This window comes from Macrobrachium nipponense, chromosome 2 (assembly GCF_015104395.2).
Source record: "Macrobrachium nipponense isolate FS-2020 chromosome 2, ASM1510439v2, whole genome shotgun sequence".
Taxonomy (NCBI): Eukaryota; Metazoa; Arthropoda; class Malacostraca; order Decapoda; family Palaemonidae; genus Macrobrachium; species Macrobrachium nipponense.
This window is the reverse complement of record NC_087201.1, coordinates 84,325,140-84,345,328: the sequence shown is the minus strand read 5'-3', so window position 1 is coordinate 84,345,328 and position 20,189 is coordinate 84,325,140. Positions and strand designations below refer to the sequence as shown.

Below are 20,189 nucleotides of genomic sequence, written 5' to 3'. Positions count from 1 at the left end.
CAGACCATAAATGACCATTTCAATTCATATTTTTCCATTTATTTTTGTTGACTAAGGTTGAAAATTTGTGTAGGAATTACATAAAATTATAAAATTGAAGAGTGAAATTAAATATAAACACTAGATTTAATATGCATGCACAGTAAAACCTGACTTTACCTGTGGCGATGGTGGCTTCTGTCTTGACGGAGACGGGAGGAGGGGAAGGCAGAGGAGGAGAGGGTTAGGGCTTGGGGGGGAAATCTCCCTCCGTGAACACTTCTGGAAGACTTTCTGGTTCTTTTTCTCGAGAGCAGCGTTCACTACCATCACTAATTTTACGCTTACGCGACACTGTGTCGTCTTTCACAATTTTGAAAAAATATTTTTCTATGGAGGCTTGCTTTTGCCTTTCTCTAAAATTTTATAGAAATGACCCACCCCATTATCGATCAACAAATTTGTTGCACGCCCTGACGCAGCCTTATTCGGGTAATTTTTCTCAATAAAACTTTTCACAATTTCCCAGTGTTTCAAAAAATCCTTGATCTCGCTCGAAGGAAGCGACTGTGCAGCGTCTTCCCCCTCCTCCTTAGATGAGATCTCCTCCGTTACCTGTCTCTGTTGCTCCTTGTGCAGCTCCAACAGCTCGTCGGTCGTCAGCTGCTGCCCGTGCTCAGTCAGGAGGTCCTCAATGGCGACCTCCAGCCCCATGGACTTGCCCAAGGATACAATCTCTTCTTCAACTGTCCCCTCCTCGACGGGTTCAAACCCCTCAAAATCTCGTTCAGCAACGCAGTCGGGCTACAGTTTCTTCCATGCAGAATTGAGGGTTCTCCTGGTGATTCCCTGCCAGGCTTTATCAATCAGATTGAGGCAGTTGTAAATAGAGTAGTGATCCTTCCAAAACTCTCTGAGGGTATGGTTGGTGCCTTCCGTCACCTCAAAGCAGCGCTGGAACATAGCCTTTGTGTACAATTTCTTGAAATTGGCGATCACTTGCTGGTCCATGGGCTGGAGTATTGGAGTGTTGTTGGGGGGCAAGAACTTGACTTCGATAAACTTGAATTCGTCCAGTAAGTCCTCTTCAACGGATGGAGGATGGGCAGGAGCATTGTCCATCACAAGTAAGGCTTTGAATGGGAGGTCCTTCTCCCGGAGGTACTTCTTCACCTCGGGACCAAAAACCTCGTTCATCCACTCGACGAACAAGAACCTCGTCACCCAACCCTTGGTATTAGACTGCCACGTAATGTGCAACAGCTTCTTCTGCATGTTGTTTTTCTTAAAGGCTCATGGATTCTCCGAGTGATACACGAGGAGAGGCTTAATCTTGCAATCCCCTCCCCCCCCCGCTGGCATTGGCACAAAACGTAGGGTTAGACGTCTTTCATGGGCTTGTGACCGGGAAATGCCTTCTCTTCTGCCGTAATGAACGTACTCCTGGGCATCATCTTCCAGAATAGCCCCGTCTCGTCGCAATTGAAGACTTGTTTGGGGAGGTATTTCTTGGAATCCATGATCCTTTTAAACTCTTACATAAGCCTCTGCTGCCTTCGTATCTGAGCTCGCAGCCTCACCATGCCAAACAACACTGTGGATGCCAGTTCTTCTCTTAAAATTCTCAAACCAGCCACGACTCGCCTTAAAAGTGTCTTTTTCACTGTCCGCTGATGTGCCTGGCTCATTTTTACTTAAATCTTTGTAGATCTTACAAGCCTTTTCGCAAATGATGCTCTCACTTACGGAATCTCCTGCCAGCTGCTTCTTGTTTATCCAAATCATGAGCAAATTTTCTACGTCGTCGAGAATATGAGGCCGTTGCTTCGTCAATACTGTGACACCTTTCGATACTTTACTGGCTTTAATTTCTTCCTTTTTCTTCAAAATAGTACAGATCGTTGATTACGACCGCTTGTAGAATGCTGCAATGTTTTTTCATGCGCTCGCCTTATTTATCATGCCATTTGGATAATTTCCTTCTTCATTTCGTCCATAATCATCTTCTTTCCTCATGCTTTCCGTTCTTGCTGCTTGCCTTCGTCATCTTGGGAGCCATGTCTTTAGTATTTGAGTAATAGTAACGTATAAGCACTATATCAACAAAAAAAGGAACACAACACGTGCGCAAATCACTAAGCAAATTTGAGAGCGTATCACGGACAAATGCGTTCAATCTTACCGCCAGCGAGATAGTGAAAGAGTTATGGTTTAAAAAGGGATGCGTGGGAGGAAGTCATGTGACCCTCGTTAAGTTTTGGCAAAAAAAAAATGTGTTCGCAGATCCCATGCTCATCCGATGTCCAATGTAAACAATGCAGGTGGCCCCCCGTGATGGAAATTCACACATTCGTATTCCAAGTGAAATTCATATTCCCGAATGAGGGCATAACTTCGATAAGTTAAAAAATTTGTATACTAATCGGTTCGTAACCCAAAGTATTACTGTAAATTATTCAAAATGGAAAGGATTTTGAAGTTGCCTTTTTTTTATCTATCCTTATTAATCTTATTTCAGCTACCCCAGCAACAAAAAAGGTGGTGGGGGGTTTTTTAGCTTTGGTGGAACTCCGACTACAGGCACCAGTACCAGCACAGTTCAGTTTTTGGTGGAGGAACTCTTACTCCTGTTACTCCTCTGTTACCAGTACATCTTCTGGTACTGGTTTTTCATTTGGAGGAACTAGCACTGGAACTACTCCTGCCTCTACTTCAGGATTTCATTTGGAGGGCTAGGTGGAACAACTCCAGCATTGCAATCAACAGGGTTTTCATTTGGTAATACTACACCAACAACATCTGCAAAGCCAGCTGGATTCGGGTTTGGTAAGTACAGCACTTTGTCCTTTCTCTTTCAATTCCTTTTAAAGAAGAATGGAGAGAGGTCATTTTGGAAATCTAGCTCCATCATAGAAAAATGTATATGATAGTGATTTCTTTGTTGTACTTTATATTTTGTTGCAGTTTTTATTACATTTATATTTTTTAGTAGTCCCTATATGATATACAAACCAGCGGTTGTTTACATGAGAAATTACGTAAGGCAAAGTCTGGAAATGGTTGTTTAACTTTCAAACAAGGTGGTTAGGCAGTTAGCTACCTGTCCGGTAGTCGGGCGTCCTATCCTGACTGGACATGAACAATCCAATTTGCTTTTGGCTGTTATCTGGTGAAGACTTGTTGCTGCACTCTTTGCTCAACTGTTGTAGAGCTGTATTTTATATCACTGTGGTATCATTATTTTTGCTTGTTGTATGTGTGTTTGTGATTATATATTGGGAATAATGCATACCCACAAGTTGGGTATGCATTAAGACCAGCTTCTCCCAGCTTGTTTACCTGGAAGTTAGCTGTAAAAAATGTGGCAATTTCTATTCTTTTGCTGATATAGATCCTCTCACCCTCTGTACCCATTTCCAGGGGCATGAGTGTGATAGAACCTCTACTTGTACCGAGTGTTGTGTCTGGTCACGTGAGTAGTGGGTGAGGTTTGAAAGGAGAAACGGTACCAGAGGAAGTTTGACTGTTCTCAAGTGTCAATTACTTTCTAATTGACATTTGACAACAGTCAAACAAACTTCGATCAGAAGTTCTTCTTAGGTATACCAGGGCACTATTTTTGGGACAGAATCTCATGGTTGCCACCTTCATTAAATCTGACAACCCAGCGTCGAACTGACCACCTGCCCACACCCAGCTGATCTGACATTTGCTTTATTTTAAGGCCAGATTATTTCAGTGCACATATCTCTGCTATTATCTGTTCACTTAAATCACTGTCTTGGCCTATTAAGGTCTGGGGGCAATAAGGGATACGTGGTAGGCAAAAATTACGGTGGGAGTGCTGACAAAAAAGCATATACAGCCATTTATTAAACCTCCAAACAAGTGACTGAGAGCTCTCTCCTTGATGAGTGCCTAAGCTCCACCCCTTTCTCTACATGCTGTAAGCGGCCTAATGCACTGACGAAATTTCTTCACAACTTTTCCGTTCCTTCAAAATTTGACAAGATATTAGGCCACTTATAGTGTTCCTCCTGTATTCGCGGGGGATGTGTACCAGACACCCCCGTGAATAGTTAAAACCCACGAATAGTTAGAACCACCACTAAAAATGCTTATAACTGCCTATCTTGAAAGTTCAGATACCAAATGTATACCTTAAATAACATCCTACTTCAAATATCCCTAAAATTACTAACTTATTACTGTGTTAATTTTTGAGGTTATTAATATCATTTCAAAGTCATCTTAAACATTTTACATTAAAAATATATACCTACAGCCAATAAGAGAGAGAGAGAGAGAGAGAGAGAGAGAGAGAGAGAGAGAGAGAGAGAGACCATTGAATGGCAACATCATATATCTGACTATCAGGAGTGAAATTATGAATTATTCCTGAGACAGAGAATAATAATTGAGAGAGAGAGAGAGAGAGAGAGAGAGAGAGAGAGAGAGAATAACTCCTAGACTCCGACTCCTTCCCCTCCACAAATACGTATATCAAACTGTCATTTACTCCCCCACCCTCCTTCCATCAAGTGGATAAAAAGTCTGGGAATCGCTATTTTTTATTCTTATCAATATTTTGAAATTAGTTATAAGGTAAATCATTTATTCATATTACAAAAATAAACGTAAGAGAGAGAGAGAGAGAGAGAGAGAGAGAGAGAGAGAGAGAGAGAGAGGTTATTGTTTAATCTCATTAAACTTAATATTTGAAAACTAGTTCTGTATATTATTATTTTACCATAAAATGTAGTAATACCCTTAAAGATATATTGCATACATAAACTTCCATGCCAAACAGAGGGTGAGAGTTACCACTATGACATCTCATGTGGCAAAAGAGAGAGAGAGAGAGTTAGTCTTATTTAAAAGAGTGACATGGATAGATTATTGTATTTCTTTAAAATACTATCACAGTTATACATACATGTACCATTAAAATCTCTCATCTCAGTAAAGAGAGAGAGAGAGAGACAACACACTTCTTCCCCTCCTGTCACATTACTTGATGATATATTTGACAGCTATTGGTTACTTATTAATTTTAGTATTTTCTTTAATGAACTGATAATATTGCTGTTTACATTAACCCTCAAACGCCGAGCCGCCATTTCCCAGTGTCTCCCGTATGCCAGCGGGGTTTGGGAGTTAGTGCTGAAGCGGAAAAAACGTTTTTTTTTTTTTTAAATCAAAGCACGCTTAGTTTTCAAAATTAAGAATTCATTTTTGGCTCCTTATTTTTTGTCATTGCCTGAAGTTTAGTATGCAGCCATCAAAAATGAAAAAAAAATTATTATGTATAAATATTGGAATATATGACAGCACAAAAAAAATATATATATACAATCACGCTGTGAGCAAAACGGTTAAAGCTAATAAGTTAATTTTTTTTCATTGTATTGTACACTAAATTGCGATGATTTTGGCATATAACAAATTGTAAAACAATCAAAGTAACACAGAGAAAATATTATCACAAAATGATGCATGAATTCGTAATGCGCAGACATAAAATATTTTTTTTTCAAAAATTCACCATAAATCAAAATATTGTGCTAGAGACTTCCCGTTTGTTGCAAAATGAAGGTAAATGATTGAATATTACTAGTCTGTAAGAGTTTTAGCTTACAATTGCAGTTTTCGACCATTTTGGTCGAGTTAAAGTTGACCAAACATCGAATTTTTTCTATTTATCGTGATTTATATGCAAATTTTTCAAAACTGATAAAAGCTACAACCATGAGTTATTTTTTTTGTATTTTACATGAAATTGCACACATTTTCATATATAAAAGTCTATGTAATGGCTAATATGAAATGGTGCAAAAATTATGACAAAGTGACTCAAGCATTTCTGAGATTTGCGGCAGAGTTACCGTGGGTGGAGGGAAGGAAAAAGTTTTTTCAAAAATTCACCAATCTCGGGAGCAGTGACATACACTGGGTCTTGGTTTCCTTGAACATGATATCAAATTCCTCTGCATATTGGCGGCAAGTGCCAATGAGTCGCTGGAGACCTTGCACTGATGGGGGAAATCAGAACCATATCACTGGTGTGTAACAGAGATTGTTTATTGTTTTGGGATTCAGTGATTGAATGTCTTTCTAAAGATGAGGGTAATTGCCAGATTCTAATTTTCTAGACATTGCATGAGCTTTTAGTTGCTTTTCATTCAGTCTGCAGTGCTTAACAGCAAATCTCATTAGCAGTGCAAAGTGACCCCCTGTTGGGATACCATTTTGTCTCCACAGTAAAAACATTTCTCATGAATGCTTGTACAAATCTCGAACCGTCAATCCACCAGTTATATTATGAGAGTTGCCTTGACAAGATCTAAAGGTATCCTTGTCGCAGGGAGGGAGGATCATTACATAGCTAGTTTGGAGAGCATGATTTTGACAGAAGTGGGTAAGTTTGTTATAAAGTTGGTTGTGGGGGGAGAATTAAGGTCCCTGATTGTACAAATATGATCAGAAATAGAATCCTGAATAATGTTGAGTAAGTCACCTAGGATCATGCAGTATTCATTAAAATTAGTTATTTTCCCCAGGGCATATAAAAGGGATTTTGACGTAGGAAAAATCTATTTCTGGGTGATTGGCTCGTGTCGCCCTATGAAAGGATCCTTAATATCATTCTTTCTAGGTAAAATTAATCTAAAATTACCAGAGAAAAACAAAATTAAGAAAATGTCAGTAAAACTGACTCGCTCACTCTTTAAAAGAAGTGTCGGTATGAGAATAGGGGCGAGTGGGAACACTTACCACGAGCCATTCACCAATTAGACCTTCCATCAAAATCCCCACTAGAGAGAGCTGATACCAACGGGCGATGCGGCCGCTACTACTACTACTAGGGACGCCACGGACAGCAGCGCCCCTAGCGGTCATCCTTAATCTATGAACATCTTGTCCTGCAGGGGGGGCAATCAATACAGGGTGGGTTTCATAGGGCGACACGAGCCAATCACCCAGAAATAGATTTTTCCTACGTCAAAATCCTTTTCTGGGCTCAGCTCGTGTCGGCCTATGAAAGAGTACCAGAGAAACAGACAAGATGGGAAAAAGGACAAATGAAAATCAGTTGTAAAAAGGAGGGATATAATATAAGTAAATCAGTTATTACAGCATATAAACTAAGTACTTAAGGCTAACTTATTTTAAACAATGACATAAAAGAAAGTTAGTAATGTAAAGTAGTCTTAAAATTAAATTATAGTAAACAGTAAAATACAATAATGCAGTGTAATTTAACAAAATAGATTCACTTAGATAACGTATTTACAAAATATACAAACACATTGTGTCCTACCCTAGCATAAAAATAAGGGTAGGTACACTGAAGTACATTATCAGTACATAGTGTGGATGTCCCTAGCAAAAAAAATAAGGGACAATCCACTAATAATTGATCTCAGCGGCTAAGGCTAGAATATCCGAGTAGCATGGCGATAGGGTGTGAGGCATGTTGGACGAGGTAGGTAGAGAGGGGACCTGGATCTATACTACGACTACTATACAGTATTCAGGAGAAACAATGTTTCCCGCTGCTACTGCAGAAAATTTTAAAGATTCCAAGGACTTTAGATAGTGACGTTTAAAGACTGTCGGAGATTTCCATCCAGTATACTTTTTAAGATCCTCAAAGTTCATATGTTGAAAGTAATTAATTGAGGTGGCTACTCCCCTGATGTCATGTGCTTTTGGAAATGAATCAGGATTGGCTTGTTTAATGAAGTAAAGGATTTGTTGTCTAATACCTTTTACTGATAAAGTACCACCTTTTTCTCTCATGGAGAGAACCTGAGGATTTTGAGGATGTACGAGATAGAAAGGCTCTTAAAGTTGATACTGGGCAGAGAGAAGGGTCTTGCGGAAGTGGGATGACTTTCCAAGGAGCCCCACCTTTGCAAGAGGATCCTCATTTTTAGCCAAAAACTATGATCCGGAGCAAGCAGAACTTCTCCTGAGGGGAGGAATTCCACATGACCCGCATCTCTGGATAGAGCCGACAGTTCTGAAATTCTAGCTCCTGAAGCTAGGCTTAATAAGAATAATGTCTTTCTAAGAAGCATTATGAATGTACAAGACGAGTTGTCAGTATCTGATGCTAGTTTGAGGACATCATTTAAGAACCATGAGACTGTAGTAGGCCTTTGAGAAGGTCTAAGTCTAGCACAGGCTTTAGGGATAGACGTAAAATAAGATTCAGTCAGATCTATCTGGAAACCTAACTGAAAGATCTTCTTCAAAGCCGATTTAAGAGTAGTAATAGTGCTAGCTGCTAAACCTTTTTCAAACAAGGATCTGAAAAAGGATATAGCTAAATTAACTGTCATGGTTGTAGTGTTTGATTCTTTCAGGAAGGATGCTAATTTTTTAACAGCTGAGTCATATTGTCTAAAAGTTGACTCTCTCTTATCTGATTCTAGGAAGAGGATGTTTGTGGATCAATGTTAGCATCTTTATTAGCCGCAAACTTCATGAAGTCCATAAAGTTAGGGTCTGAAGAATTCCTGAGGAAGCGAACACAGTCCTCATTTGTACTGATTGTGACAGCTTGGGATTGGGAATCCGTTGAGGTCGGAGACCCAATTCCAGAAGCAGAGGATACCAGTTGCTCTTGGGCCAGTCTGGAGCAATCAGGGCTACTAGTCCCTTGAAAGTCCTCAGCTTGCTCAAGACTTTCAAGAGAAGATCACTGGAGGAAAAACATAAATTTTTCTCCACTGATTCCAATCTAACGACAGGGCGTCCGTGGCATAAGCCAGAGGGTCCAGGTTGGGGGCCACATAGCAAGGGAGCTTGTAGTTCGCTTGTGAGGCGAAGAGATCTACTTGGAGATCTGGGACTCTCCGGCATATCCACTGGAATGCACCTGTCGTCTATGGGGACCATTCTGATTCCAGAGGGACCGACCGGGACAAAGCGTCTGCTATCACATTTTATCTTACCCCCGCCAGGTGAGTGGCGGACAGATGCCATTTGTGTTTGTTTGCTAGTGTAAAGATGGCTATCATGACATGGTTCACATGTTTGGATTTGGAACCTCCCCTGTTGATGCAATGAACTACCACTGCACTGGTCCCCCCAAAAAACTAGTCTTAGATTGAGGACTTTTCCGGGGAAGAAGTCTCTTCGGTAAGAAATTACTGCCATTGCTTCCCAGAACGTTTATGTGGAGCTGGCGGAATTGAACTGACCAAGTCCCCTGAACTTGTTTGAATTGAGAATATCCCCCCCACCTGGACAGGGAGGCATCCGTGTGAATGGTTAACACTGGAAGGGGATATTGAAGGGGATACCCGCTTGGCCAGGTTCTTTACTTTTGTCCATGGACGGAGTTGATTGCGAAGGATCTGTGGAATTACTGACAACTTGTCTCGAGATTTGGCGTTTGCTCTCGATCGCCAAACTCGATTTATATCTTTCAGCCTTGCTTTCAGGAGGATATCTGTCACTGAAGCAAACTGAAGGGAACCTAGGATTCTTTCCTGGCTTCTCCTTGATGTTTGCTTGCATTTGAGAAATTGTCTGACAGACTTGGCTATCTCTTTCCGTTTGGCCACTGGAATTGACAGATTGTGGGAAGACAAATCCCATTGGATTCCTAGCCACTGAAAACGAGACTCCGGAGTAAGTCTGGATTTCGTTTTGTTTTATCTGGAACCCCAGATGTTCCAGAAAATTGAAACTACCTTTTGTTCCGATACGTAATAACAAACCCTGCGTCCTTTAACAAATAGGAAGGTAACTAGCGGCAGCTGGGACGGTCGTAAGCTTCGAACAAGGGGAAGGGGAACGGTAGTTAACTGCTTGTCCGATCGTGGCGCGCGCCCGCGCGCCCGAGAGGTGAAGAATCACTTTTGCTTTCGGCCGCGGGTGTGAAGGACGTGTTCGTCATCGCTCTCTGCCCGCTTCATCGTCGTATGCTTTGTTTATATTGTGTTTTCTATAATGGTTTGGTTTGACTTGAAAATGAAACTGTAAGTACACTGTTTTCATTTTCATTACTTAACCCTCTTACGCCGATTGGACGTATTAAACGTCGAGTCAAAAATGTCTCCCGTATGCCGATGGACGTATCATACGTCGGCTCAAAAAAGTTTTTTTTAAAAAAAAAAAAAAAAAAAAAAAATTCGCGAAAAATACTTATAGGCCTACCAGCCGAAAACTTTTGTATCACGCGCCTTGGGGGATGCTGGCGGGAGTTTCACGGATCAAGGCGTTGTTTTTGTTTACAATCGCTACGCAGGCGCGCAAGCGCGAATTTCTTTCTTATCGCACTAAAAAGTATCAGTGACACATCTCGGAAATTATTTCGTCACTTTGACATAATTATTGCACCATTTTAAATTATCCTTTACATGAAGTATTATATATGAAAATGTGCGCAATTTCATGCACAATACAACTAAAAAATACTCATGATTGTAGCTTTTATCAATTTTGAAATATTTTCATATAAATAACGATAAGTGCAAAAATTTCAACCTTCGGTCAACTTTGACTCTACAGAAATGGTCGAGAAACGTAATTGTAAGCTAAAATTCTTATATTATAGTAATATTCAATCATTGCCTTCATTTTGCAACAAATTGGACGTCTCTAGCACAATATTTCGATTTATGGTGAATTTATGAAAAAACTTTTTTTTCTTTTTCCTTAAGTTCGTGCGATAAACTCTTCCGATAAATTTTTTCTTGTGGCGCTTGTCCTAATGTTTGCACCCTTTTAAATTTGCCGTACATAAAAAAATTTAAAGTTTTATATATGGAAATGTGCGCAATTTCATGCACAATACAACAAAAGACAACCCATGGTTGTAGCTTTTATCAGTTTTGAAATATTTTCATATAAATAACGTTAAGTGCAAAAATTTCAACTTTCGGTCAGCTTTGACTCTACCGAAATGGTCGAAAACGCAATTGTAAGCTAAAACTCTTATATTCTAGTAATATTCAATCATTTTACCTCATTTTTGCAAACGACTTGGAAGTCTCTAGCACAATATTTTGATTTATGGTGAATTATGAAAAAAAAAAAAATTACGTTTGCGCGGTAACTCTTCCGAAAAAATCAGAATTTTTTTGTGCGATTGTCGAAATGTTTGCACCATTTAAAATTAGCTGTTTCATAAAGTTTTATATATGAAAATGTGCGCAATTTCATGTAGAATACAACTAAAAATGATTGAAGTTGTAGCTTTTCTCTTTTTTCGAAATATTTGCATATAAAATCACGATAAATAGAAAAAAAAACCACGTTCGGTCAAATTTGACTCTACCGAAATAGTTGAAAACGCAATTGTAAGCTAAAACTCTTACGGCCTAGTAATATTCCGTCATGTTTCTTCATTTTGAAACAAATTTGAAGTCTCTAAAAACAATATTGTGATTTATGGTGAATTTTGAAAAAATATATTTACTTCACTCCGCGCGCCGATTCGCGGCCGCAAGTCTCCGAAATACGTACATGGCATTATCCTAATATTTGCTCCTTTTCATATTAGCCTTTTTATAGAGTTTCATATATCAAAATGTGCGAAAATTCATGAAGAATACAATAAAAAATAATGAAGGTTGTAGCTTTTTCCATCTTTGAAATATGTGCATATGAAAAATATATATATTAAAATTTCGACATTCGGTCAAATTTAACTCGTCCGAAATGGTCGAAATCTGCAATTCTAATCTAAAACTCTTACAGTATCGTAATATTCAATCATTTTCTTAATTTTGAAACAAATTGGAAGTCTCTAGAACATTATTTTAGAATTACGGTGAATTTTTGAAAAAAATATTTTTTTGCGTCCGCAGCGTTACGAATTCGTACATCATTTTGTGATAATATTTTTCCGGTGTTACTTTTATTGTTTACAATGTATTATATATCAAAATGATCGCAATTTAGTGTAAAATACAACGCAAAAAAAAGTAACTGGTTAGCTTTGACCGTTTTCTGCACAGCGTGATTTGAATACAATTATGTATGAATTTTTTTTTTTCGCTACATATATCGCATTATTTACATATGATAATGATATTATTTTTCATTTCTGATGGTTGCATTCTAAACTTCAGGCAATGACAAAAAAAGGAGCCAAAAATGACTCTTAATCTTCAAGTACGCGCGCTGTAATTTTTTGAAAAAATTATTTTTTTCCACTTACGCGCTCACTCCCAAACCAGGCCCGGCATACGGGAGACGTTTTGATTTTTAGGGCTCCGGCTTAAGAGGGTTAATTATGAATCAACATGGAGCTATCGCCGTAGAGACGGCGATTTCCGCTCTTTTCATGAATTGAACCCTTGAATTATGTCTCGGTGCCGAGTGCGGGCGCACTCGGCGCCGAGTCATGTATTTTGGGCGAAAGTTGTGTTAATTGAAAGAGGTAAGTACTCTTTTTCATTATATTTTTGCCCTGTGCGTTCGTTGCCGAGAGCTTGATTGCGCTCGGCAAGAGCCTCTTATTTTGTATGAATAGAATGCAATGAAAGTGGATTCGCAATGCAGTTTTCTTTTCATTTTCATTTATTAATGCATCAAATTTATTTTGGATCAATTTCCGCTCTTACCTGGGAATTAATCCTTACGATTTATTGCTGTGAAAGTGAAAATAGCAAGTGCAGTATGTTCATTTTCATATATATTTATGATAGCATCATATATTATGGATCAAGTTTCCGTCTCACCGGGAATTGATTTTTCCCTCTTTAAGTTCAATGAAGTGAATCGCAAGTGCAGTATTCTGTTTCATTTTCATATTACTTTTCACTGCTGTGCGGGGGTAGGGGAAGCGAAGGTCTGCCAGGAAGTCGTCGGAAAGCTCTCCCGCGACTCCCTTGGTATCCGATTCTTCGTCTTCTTTCCTGCCCCCCCGCTCAGCTTCCTCGTATTTTTGTTTTTTGGGGGTCTTCCTTCCGTTCGGGGAGGTGGGCATGTCCTTCCCCCCCCGTGCGTGAGGGAACCCCTCTTACTAATCTGTCTGTGCTACCGCAGGTGCTACAGCCGTGGGAGACGACCTTGGACAGGTATGGACACTGCGGCTGCAGGGCGTGCCTAGCATCCACGATCTGCTGCAGTCTCTAGCGAGGTCTGGGGCGGTGACCTTGGAGTGGTCTCCACTACAACCTTCACGGCCGATTATGCTACACTCCCCATGCTGTGTCGGTGACGCCGTCTGCCGCTTCTAGGGCCGGTCGCCGCCGTACCGAGGAGGGGTATATGCCGCCGCCGCCTGTGTTTTCTTCGTGTTGCCTGCCCCAGACTTCCGCTGTTCCAGCAGCTCGCCCCTGGACCGGCCGCCAGTACCACGCTGGCTGCCGATGATTCTACGAGGCGATGGCTGGGCCTGCCGTACCTGTCGCTGATGTGGTTGCCCGCTACTAGGCTTGGCTGTCCCTTCTGTGTTTAACCGCTGCCGCTGTTCCTGCCCGCCTCCTGAGCTGGTTGCTGTTCCTGTCGGCTCCTGGTGTCCTGCGCCTGTCCATGCTGGTCCTGCCCATGGTGTGTCTTCCCCAGTCCCAGGTCCTTCCGGACAGGTGCAGTCGGCCGTGTTGCTTCGGCAATAGGACCGACTACCGGCCTGGATGGAGGACCTGACGACTGTCATGCGTGAGCTGACGAAGAAGAGGAAGGTGTCATCTTCGTCTTCGTCTGTTGCTGCCTCTTCCCCTTCGACTTCTAAGGCCCATAAGCCGAAGAAGAAGAAGGCTTGCCTCCCCCCCTAAGAAGTCTCCTTCGGGAACTTCTAAGGGCCCGTCCCACCTCGGTGGGACGGGGGGTCCTTCTGCTGGTCCTCCTGCTCCTTCGGGAGCGGGGCCCGTCTCCCCTTCCGTAAGGAAGAGATAGACGGGGACCAGAGGAGTATCGGTTAGCTCTGGTACTTCCTCGCCTGGTGCTAGCGGCGATGCCGCTACGCCAGGTTCCGGCTCGGTCTCTCGTTCGCGGGAGATCCCGAGTGTACGCTCTCCCTCGGGAGACCGTGCAGCCAAAAGTTTCGGCGCCAGAGTTCGCTCCGGCGCCAAGACCACGGCACGGAGCAGAAGGCTGGCGAGAACCGCTCAGGTGACTCTCGCCAGGCCAGCGGCCGCTCTCGCAGCGACCAGCTGGTAACCTGGGTTTTGTTATTCCCCCTAAGAGACTCCTTCGGGAACTTCGATGGGCTCGTCACATTCCGTGTGACGGGGGGGTTCTTCTGCTGGTCCTCCTGTTCCTTCGGGAACGGGGCCCGTCTCCCTTCTGAGAAGAAGAAGACGGGGACCAAGGGTGTGCTGGCTACCGCTGGTACACCCTCGCCTGGTCTTGGCAGCTCTGCTGCTAAGCCAGGTACCGCTCGGTTTCTCTCCGCGAGAAGTTCCGAGTGTACTATCTCCTTCGGGTGACCGTGCAGCCAAAGTTAAGACGCCTGAGTTCGCTCAGCGGTCATGACCGAGGCACGGAGCAGAAGACTTGTCGAGAGCCGCTCAGGTGACTCTCGCCAGCCAGCGGCCGCTCTCGCAGCGACCAGCCGGTACCTCGGGTGGACGTGACGGTCTCTGACCACCGGCCACGGGTTGAGGCTGGAAGAGGTCCCCCAGGTCCCTCGACCGCGGTACCAGCCTCGGCTGGTACCAGCGGTTTTGACGTGCCGCGAGGACGCTCACCGTCTCACGGCGAAGCGAGCTCTGCAGGTCACCTGACCGCCGCTCCCACAGGGACCGGGCGGATACGGGTGACCAGCAGCAGCTCGTCTGACGCACGGGACCGGGGTCGACGTGCTCAGTCGAGCCGCTCGCCACAGGTGAGCGGCACGGCCAGGCCTGCAGATCGATCCCCACCAGAGGGTTGGTGATCGGCTGCAGCCCCCACGTACGCTGGTCCTGCCAGCGAGCGTGGGGGGGGAGCGTCAGGTCTGTCTCTCCACTACCTTCAACTTCCTCGGGCTACACCAGGGAAGAGCGAGGTAGCTAGGAGTGATCGTGAGGAGGTGCGCCGCTCACGATCCCGTCACGACGCGCACGTGCCACGTATGGTCTTAGGACCAACCAGGACGTACGCGCAAGTGATTGGAGGCGACGTACAGGGGGAGAGGGGGTAGCGTCAGTTCTGTCTCTCCGATACCTTCAACTTTCCTCGGCATACGCCAGGAAGAGCGACGGTATATAGGTACTGATCGTGAGAGATGCGCCGCTCACGATCCCGTCACGAGCCGCACGTGCCAGGTTGGTCTTAGGACCAACCAGGACGTACGCGCAAGTGATGGAGGCAACCGTCAGGGATCTGTTGCTGGTCCTTCTTCTGAAGGAGGAGGGTCCGGGAGGCTGCTCTTGTTGGAGGGACTGGACGTCCTACTCCTCAAGACGCTGTAACTTCCGAGATTCAGAGTAACTTTACCCAGGTATTGCACTGATTCGTCAGCACAACGACCGGGGGAAGGATCGCCGCTCCCACCAGCAGCCCATGTCTCTGCTCGAGTCGTTTTGGGGCCCGAGAGGGAACCCAAAACCGATGGGTGGGTATGCCGCGATTGGAGCTTGCCGATTCTGTCTTGAACCAGTCTCTCTCGTCTCCGGACAAGAAGGCTCTCTCAGTTCTGGCCGGTCGATCAAGCTACTTCCACCTCCTCTATGCGACCAGCGGCGTTTCTACGTGTCTTCGGACACCGTATTTAAATAAATCTCCCTTCGGTCCTCCTGAGAGGTTTTCGACCTCGACGAGGACTGGAATGAGTCGGAGGACGGTATCGGCTCTCTCCTGTCAGGTGTCGATCAGCCCCACCCAGACGACGTTCACAGTGGCGGCAGACCCTTACCTACAGTGAGAGTTCGTAACCCTCCTCGGGAAAAACGTTTTTCTCCTGACGATACGTTTTCCCAGACTCTGAGAGGCCATCGCCGCAAGGCGATGGCTGCTCCTACTCTTCTCCAACTGCTAGTTCCACTGGGAGGCGAGCGAGTATCCAATTCCTCCCCCATTCCCTCTCTCCTTACGGCTACGAGAGGGGAAAGGGGAAGGATCCTACAGAGATTTCTCTGTAGGATCCCACGTTGGGGACTGCGCTACCAGGGGGGACCTTCGGGTCCTACCTGACGTAAGCCCCGTAGTTGAGGAGGGATCCTGCCCCATTCTCGATTTCTACGGGAATCGAGAGGACCACCACCGCCGTATCGTTTGACGAATTCGGTGGGGTTTTCGCAGACTGCTTAGAATTCTACGGAATTTCTAGCGCATTCAGTGTTAGAGTTTCTTACGATCTCCAAACACATAGGCGAGACCACGGTCCAAAGTGAGCGAGACGAGAATACCCCGATATGTTACACGATAATCGGGAACCTCGCCTATGCTCGAATTCCTGGAATTTCTAGCATTAGGAAGAAGACTGCTGCTGAAAGAAGACTGTGACAGTAGGCGACCAACCTGGAATAGAGAAGAACGGACGGGAATATCCAGTTTGGCTGGAACTATCGTCTTAGTATTCTGTTCACCATTGAAGCTTTCCTTCGAGGAAGACTTCTCCTTCACTCTCTTTAATAGAGAACGAAGTGGTCGATCTCCAATCCTTATTTTGTTTTCTTGAAGGAAAGAATTTAGGATGGAGATCGTTGTTCAGAATCCTACAAATATACTACGTATATTAACCTCGCGACATGATTCTGCTAAGCAGTTGAATGGTCCGAGGGGTAGGCGCATATCCTGGTTATTCTACGGATTGCGACTTAGACGAAAAGTATTCTAATTGAACTGCAACCCGGGTTGCCTGCAACCTCCCAGGAGTTTCCAGTTTCAATTTTATATACTTATGGTGTTGTCACAACAACACCATTTAAGCTTTTATATTTACCGAAATTCGTTTCGCTTAAATATAATTGCTCGAGCATATCTCTTTTTATGCTCGGTGGTTCTAGCCGAACGCATTCCTTCGTGGAAAGGATTACTTGGCAAACTCAGGATGACGAGTCAGCGACAGCTACTGCGTATTGAATTGCCCGAGGCATTTCAGTATCAGCTGCCGCTTTGAGATAGACGGTTGTTTATGTCTTTCTCACCTGCTTTATTCTTGAATACAACCGTATCTCTGCCCAACAATCACGGACTTAAGTCTCTGATTAACGGGGATTCTCGCATACATGAATGACCATCTACTGCTGTGAAACGCTAGTATTCATCGTCTTCGGTATTGCGAGAATTTTAAACAGAGATATCTATTCGACTCTCATCTTTCTGTTTACCGCACGGTAACAGAATTCTGTAATAGTCTCTTGCTGCATCGTATCCCGATAATGCGAATGATTTTTGCGGAATCTGAGTTGTCCTCAAATATCTTGTATTCGGAGGTGTACAATTGTTCATTGTTCACCCCGGATTAGCAGATGTATTGAAAGACATCGCCTACTCCCACACCTGCCAGCTCTACTTCCAAACGTTCAGCCCATGAGAAGCAGTTCTTCAAGCGGCTCTCCCCTGTGTTTCATTACTGAAGAACGCCCCGCTTTCATTGCACAACGGACAGCAATGAAATGGCGGTTAGCGTTTTCAGTCATTTGTAAGCACAGGTTTAGAATCTTGAGATTCCTTCTCTCGATTCAGCTGGAAGACGTAGGTTGCATTCATTGCCTACCTTCGTCTTCAACGTCACATAGTGTGGTTTCTCCTTAAGCTGAGATTCAACGTCTATGAGATTTTCTTGCCATCAGGGACCTCGGTCTTTTGAAGGCAATTGACTTTCGCCTTTTGAGGCTTATGCATTAAGAGAATCATCGCCGCGCCGTCCGGCATCGGTGACTAACAAATATTTTATTTGTTGGTCTCTCAGCATAACTCTTTAAAGGGCGAAGGTCACGTGACTTACCCGGATGCTTGGACAACTTGCCTCTACTGATTCCGAACCAGTCAGTCGGCAGCTGTCAGAGCGCCCGAGTCAGTTACGAACTATGCTGTGGACTTAGTTCGGTTGTTCCAGAGCAATCATTACTTCGTCTTAATAGCTTGTCAGTATGAGTACTGTACATAACCAAAGTCGAGAAGAGGGATAGGTCATACGACTATTCCCTTCTTTTCGTCTTAGGTAAACTGCATGACTTCTCTTGAGAAGTCAAGCACAAAGGGATGGGGATTTGTGACGCTCGATTTCGTACCGATCTTCGTAGCGAAGACTCAGAACCCTTCGGTAACTGACGATTGGTCGAGTCCTTCACAATACCCTCCCTATGGACTTCCAACCCGCCTCCGATGACGAAGGCTATGCTGCGTTTGGGTCCTGTGAAGGTGCGACGGAGCTGTCTGAAGAACTCGACACCCAGGATGAGTGTGGACGCCTCTTCATCATTCTCTCGGTCGCGTTCCGCCGCAAGAACTTCTCCGTGGCGCAGGTAATGAAGGCAGGCGCCTGGTCCACCGACCGCATGCACCTCCTTCTACCTTCAGGATATTGCCCACAGTTCCTTGGATTCTCTTTTTTCCTTGGGAACCGTGGTGGTTGCTCAACACGTTGTGTAGTTAACCCAGACCCTCGCAGGCTGAACAGCATCGAGTCCTGGTGTTGACCGTAAGAATGGATGAGGATGAGAGTGTGACTGGCTCCTCTTCCCAATCTTTTTTCTTCCCTCTACCTTTGGGTAGAGGGGACACGGTCGTCACCCCCGCTGGGTAAGGACGAGATGCAGGTGAGCTACTCAATAGAGCACCATCCTATCCCTTTCAGTAGGGTAGGAGTAAATATCCACCACTTCCTCCAACAAGGGGGAGGAAGTGGATGCCAAATTGAGACAAACCCATCATTTTATGATTGTCTCTTGCAAACAGGAACAAGTCTTGCTTGCTGGTACGAAGAGATACGCTTGCCTCTCTCTTAGTACTTTGGCCCAGAGGTCTGACCATTGATCCTGCGGTGCACACCACCGATCAATCGGACAGAGGTTTGGATCCCTCCCTTGCTCTTACGACCAGGAGGCACTCCAGGGTTGGACGAACACCAGTCTGTTCACAACAAAAAGACTCAGATTCCTCCCACCAAGAAGTGAGTCTTCCTATTGGTTAAAGGACCGAGGGTTTGTATTACGTATCGGAAGCAAATGACGATTTGTCGAAAATTGCATTTTTCCTAACTATACAGTGGGGGCCTCGTTATCCACGGGGATAGGTGGGCCTAGAACCCCCCCGTGATAAGTAAATACCCGTGTATCCTGACCCCCCTACCCCCCTCAAAATTTAAAATTAAAACTTGCCTACTTTAATAGTTGGAAACCCACCCAAGACCACTATTTCCAATGTTTTATAACTGCCTACTTTAGTTCAAACACCCAAATATGTTTTTTTCAACTATCACCTAAAACTAAATTCAAGACAGTTTTAAAGTTATTGTACAAAATTGGCCTTAAAAAATAAATGTAGTATATGTACTACTGTACATAGGTATGTAGCCTACTAGCCTAGGGATTACAGCTAGAAGCCTACATACGCATGGTGGGCCTCTTTTTTTTTACAAGGAAAGAGAGGATGAGTGGTAAGAGAACTATCAAAATATGTAAATCATATGGGTACTCACCAACAATCTATGTTGATAAAAGATGGCGACGATTTTGCAGTGCAATCCAGTAATATAATAACGATAATGCTACCACAGTATGCAGCGAAACATCTCTTCCCTTCGTCACAACACGTTAATACTAGTAGTATTCCACGTAAAACCTTCATCTGACCTTTAGGCGTCTTTCCCATAAGAGTAAAAGAATCAGGGCTTTTGGATGCCACATAGGCTAATTAACTCGTTTATATGGGTACAATTTAAAGAACGCGCCCGCACACCACATTCATAACAACACCAAACAAACGTTTGTAGGCCAGTGTTTGCCAACTGGAATGGCAATTCTTGCTAGATTTTGTTCCATAAAAGGCTAAAAAAAATCACATACCGTATATACTCGAATAACGTGCAATCTCCCATATCGTGCAACCCCCTAATTTTCACCAATAAACAGTGGTTTTTGTGTTTTGTCATGTATCTCATGTATCATGCAAGTTCATAAGGTTGGTGGTTTAGCCTGCTAATGGCCGAGTCATTCAGATGTGTGCTGATGCTAGTCAATTTACGGTAATTTTCTTATTAATCTCGAGAATTGAATAGAAAATCTCAAGATTAAAAAAAAATCCCAAGATAATAAAATAATTGTAAAAATAAACACGCCTTGGAGTCCTTAATCATTCTCTCTCTCTCTCTC

General features: G+C 43.7%; 1 protein-coding gene across 1 annotated transcript in view; it reads left to right on the top strand.

Annotated features, from left to right (window-relative positions):
* The window catches only part of LOC135220747 (uncharacterized), a 671,524-nt gene that overhangs the window by 404,561 nt on the left and 246,774 nt on the right, over window positions 1-20,189 (top strand). The window lies entirely within an intron of this gene.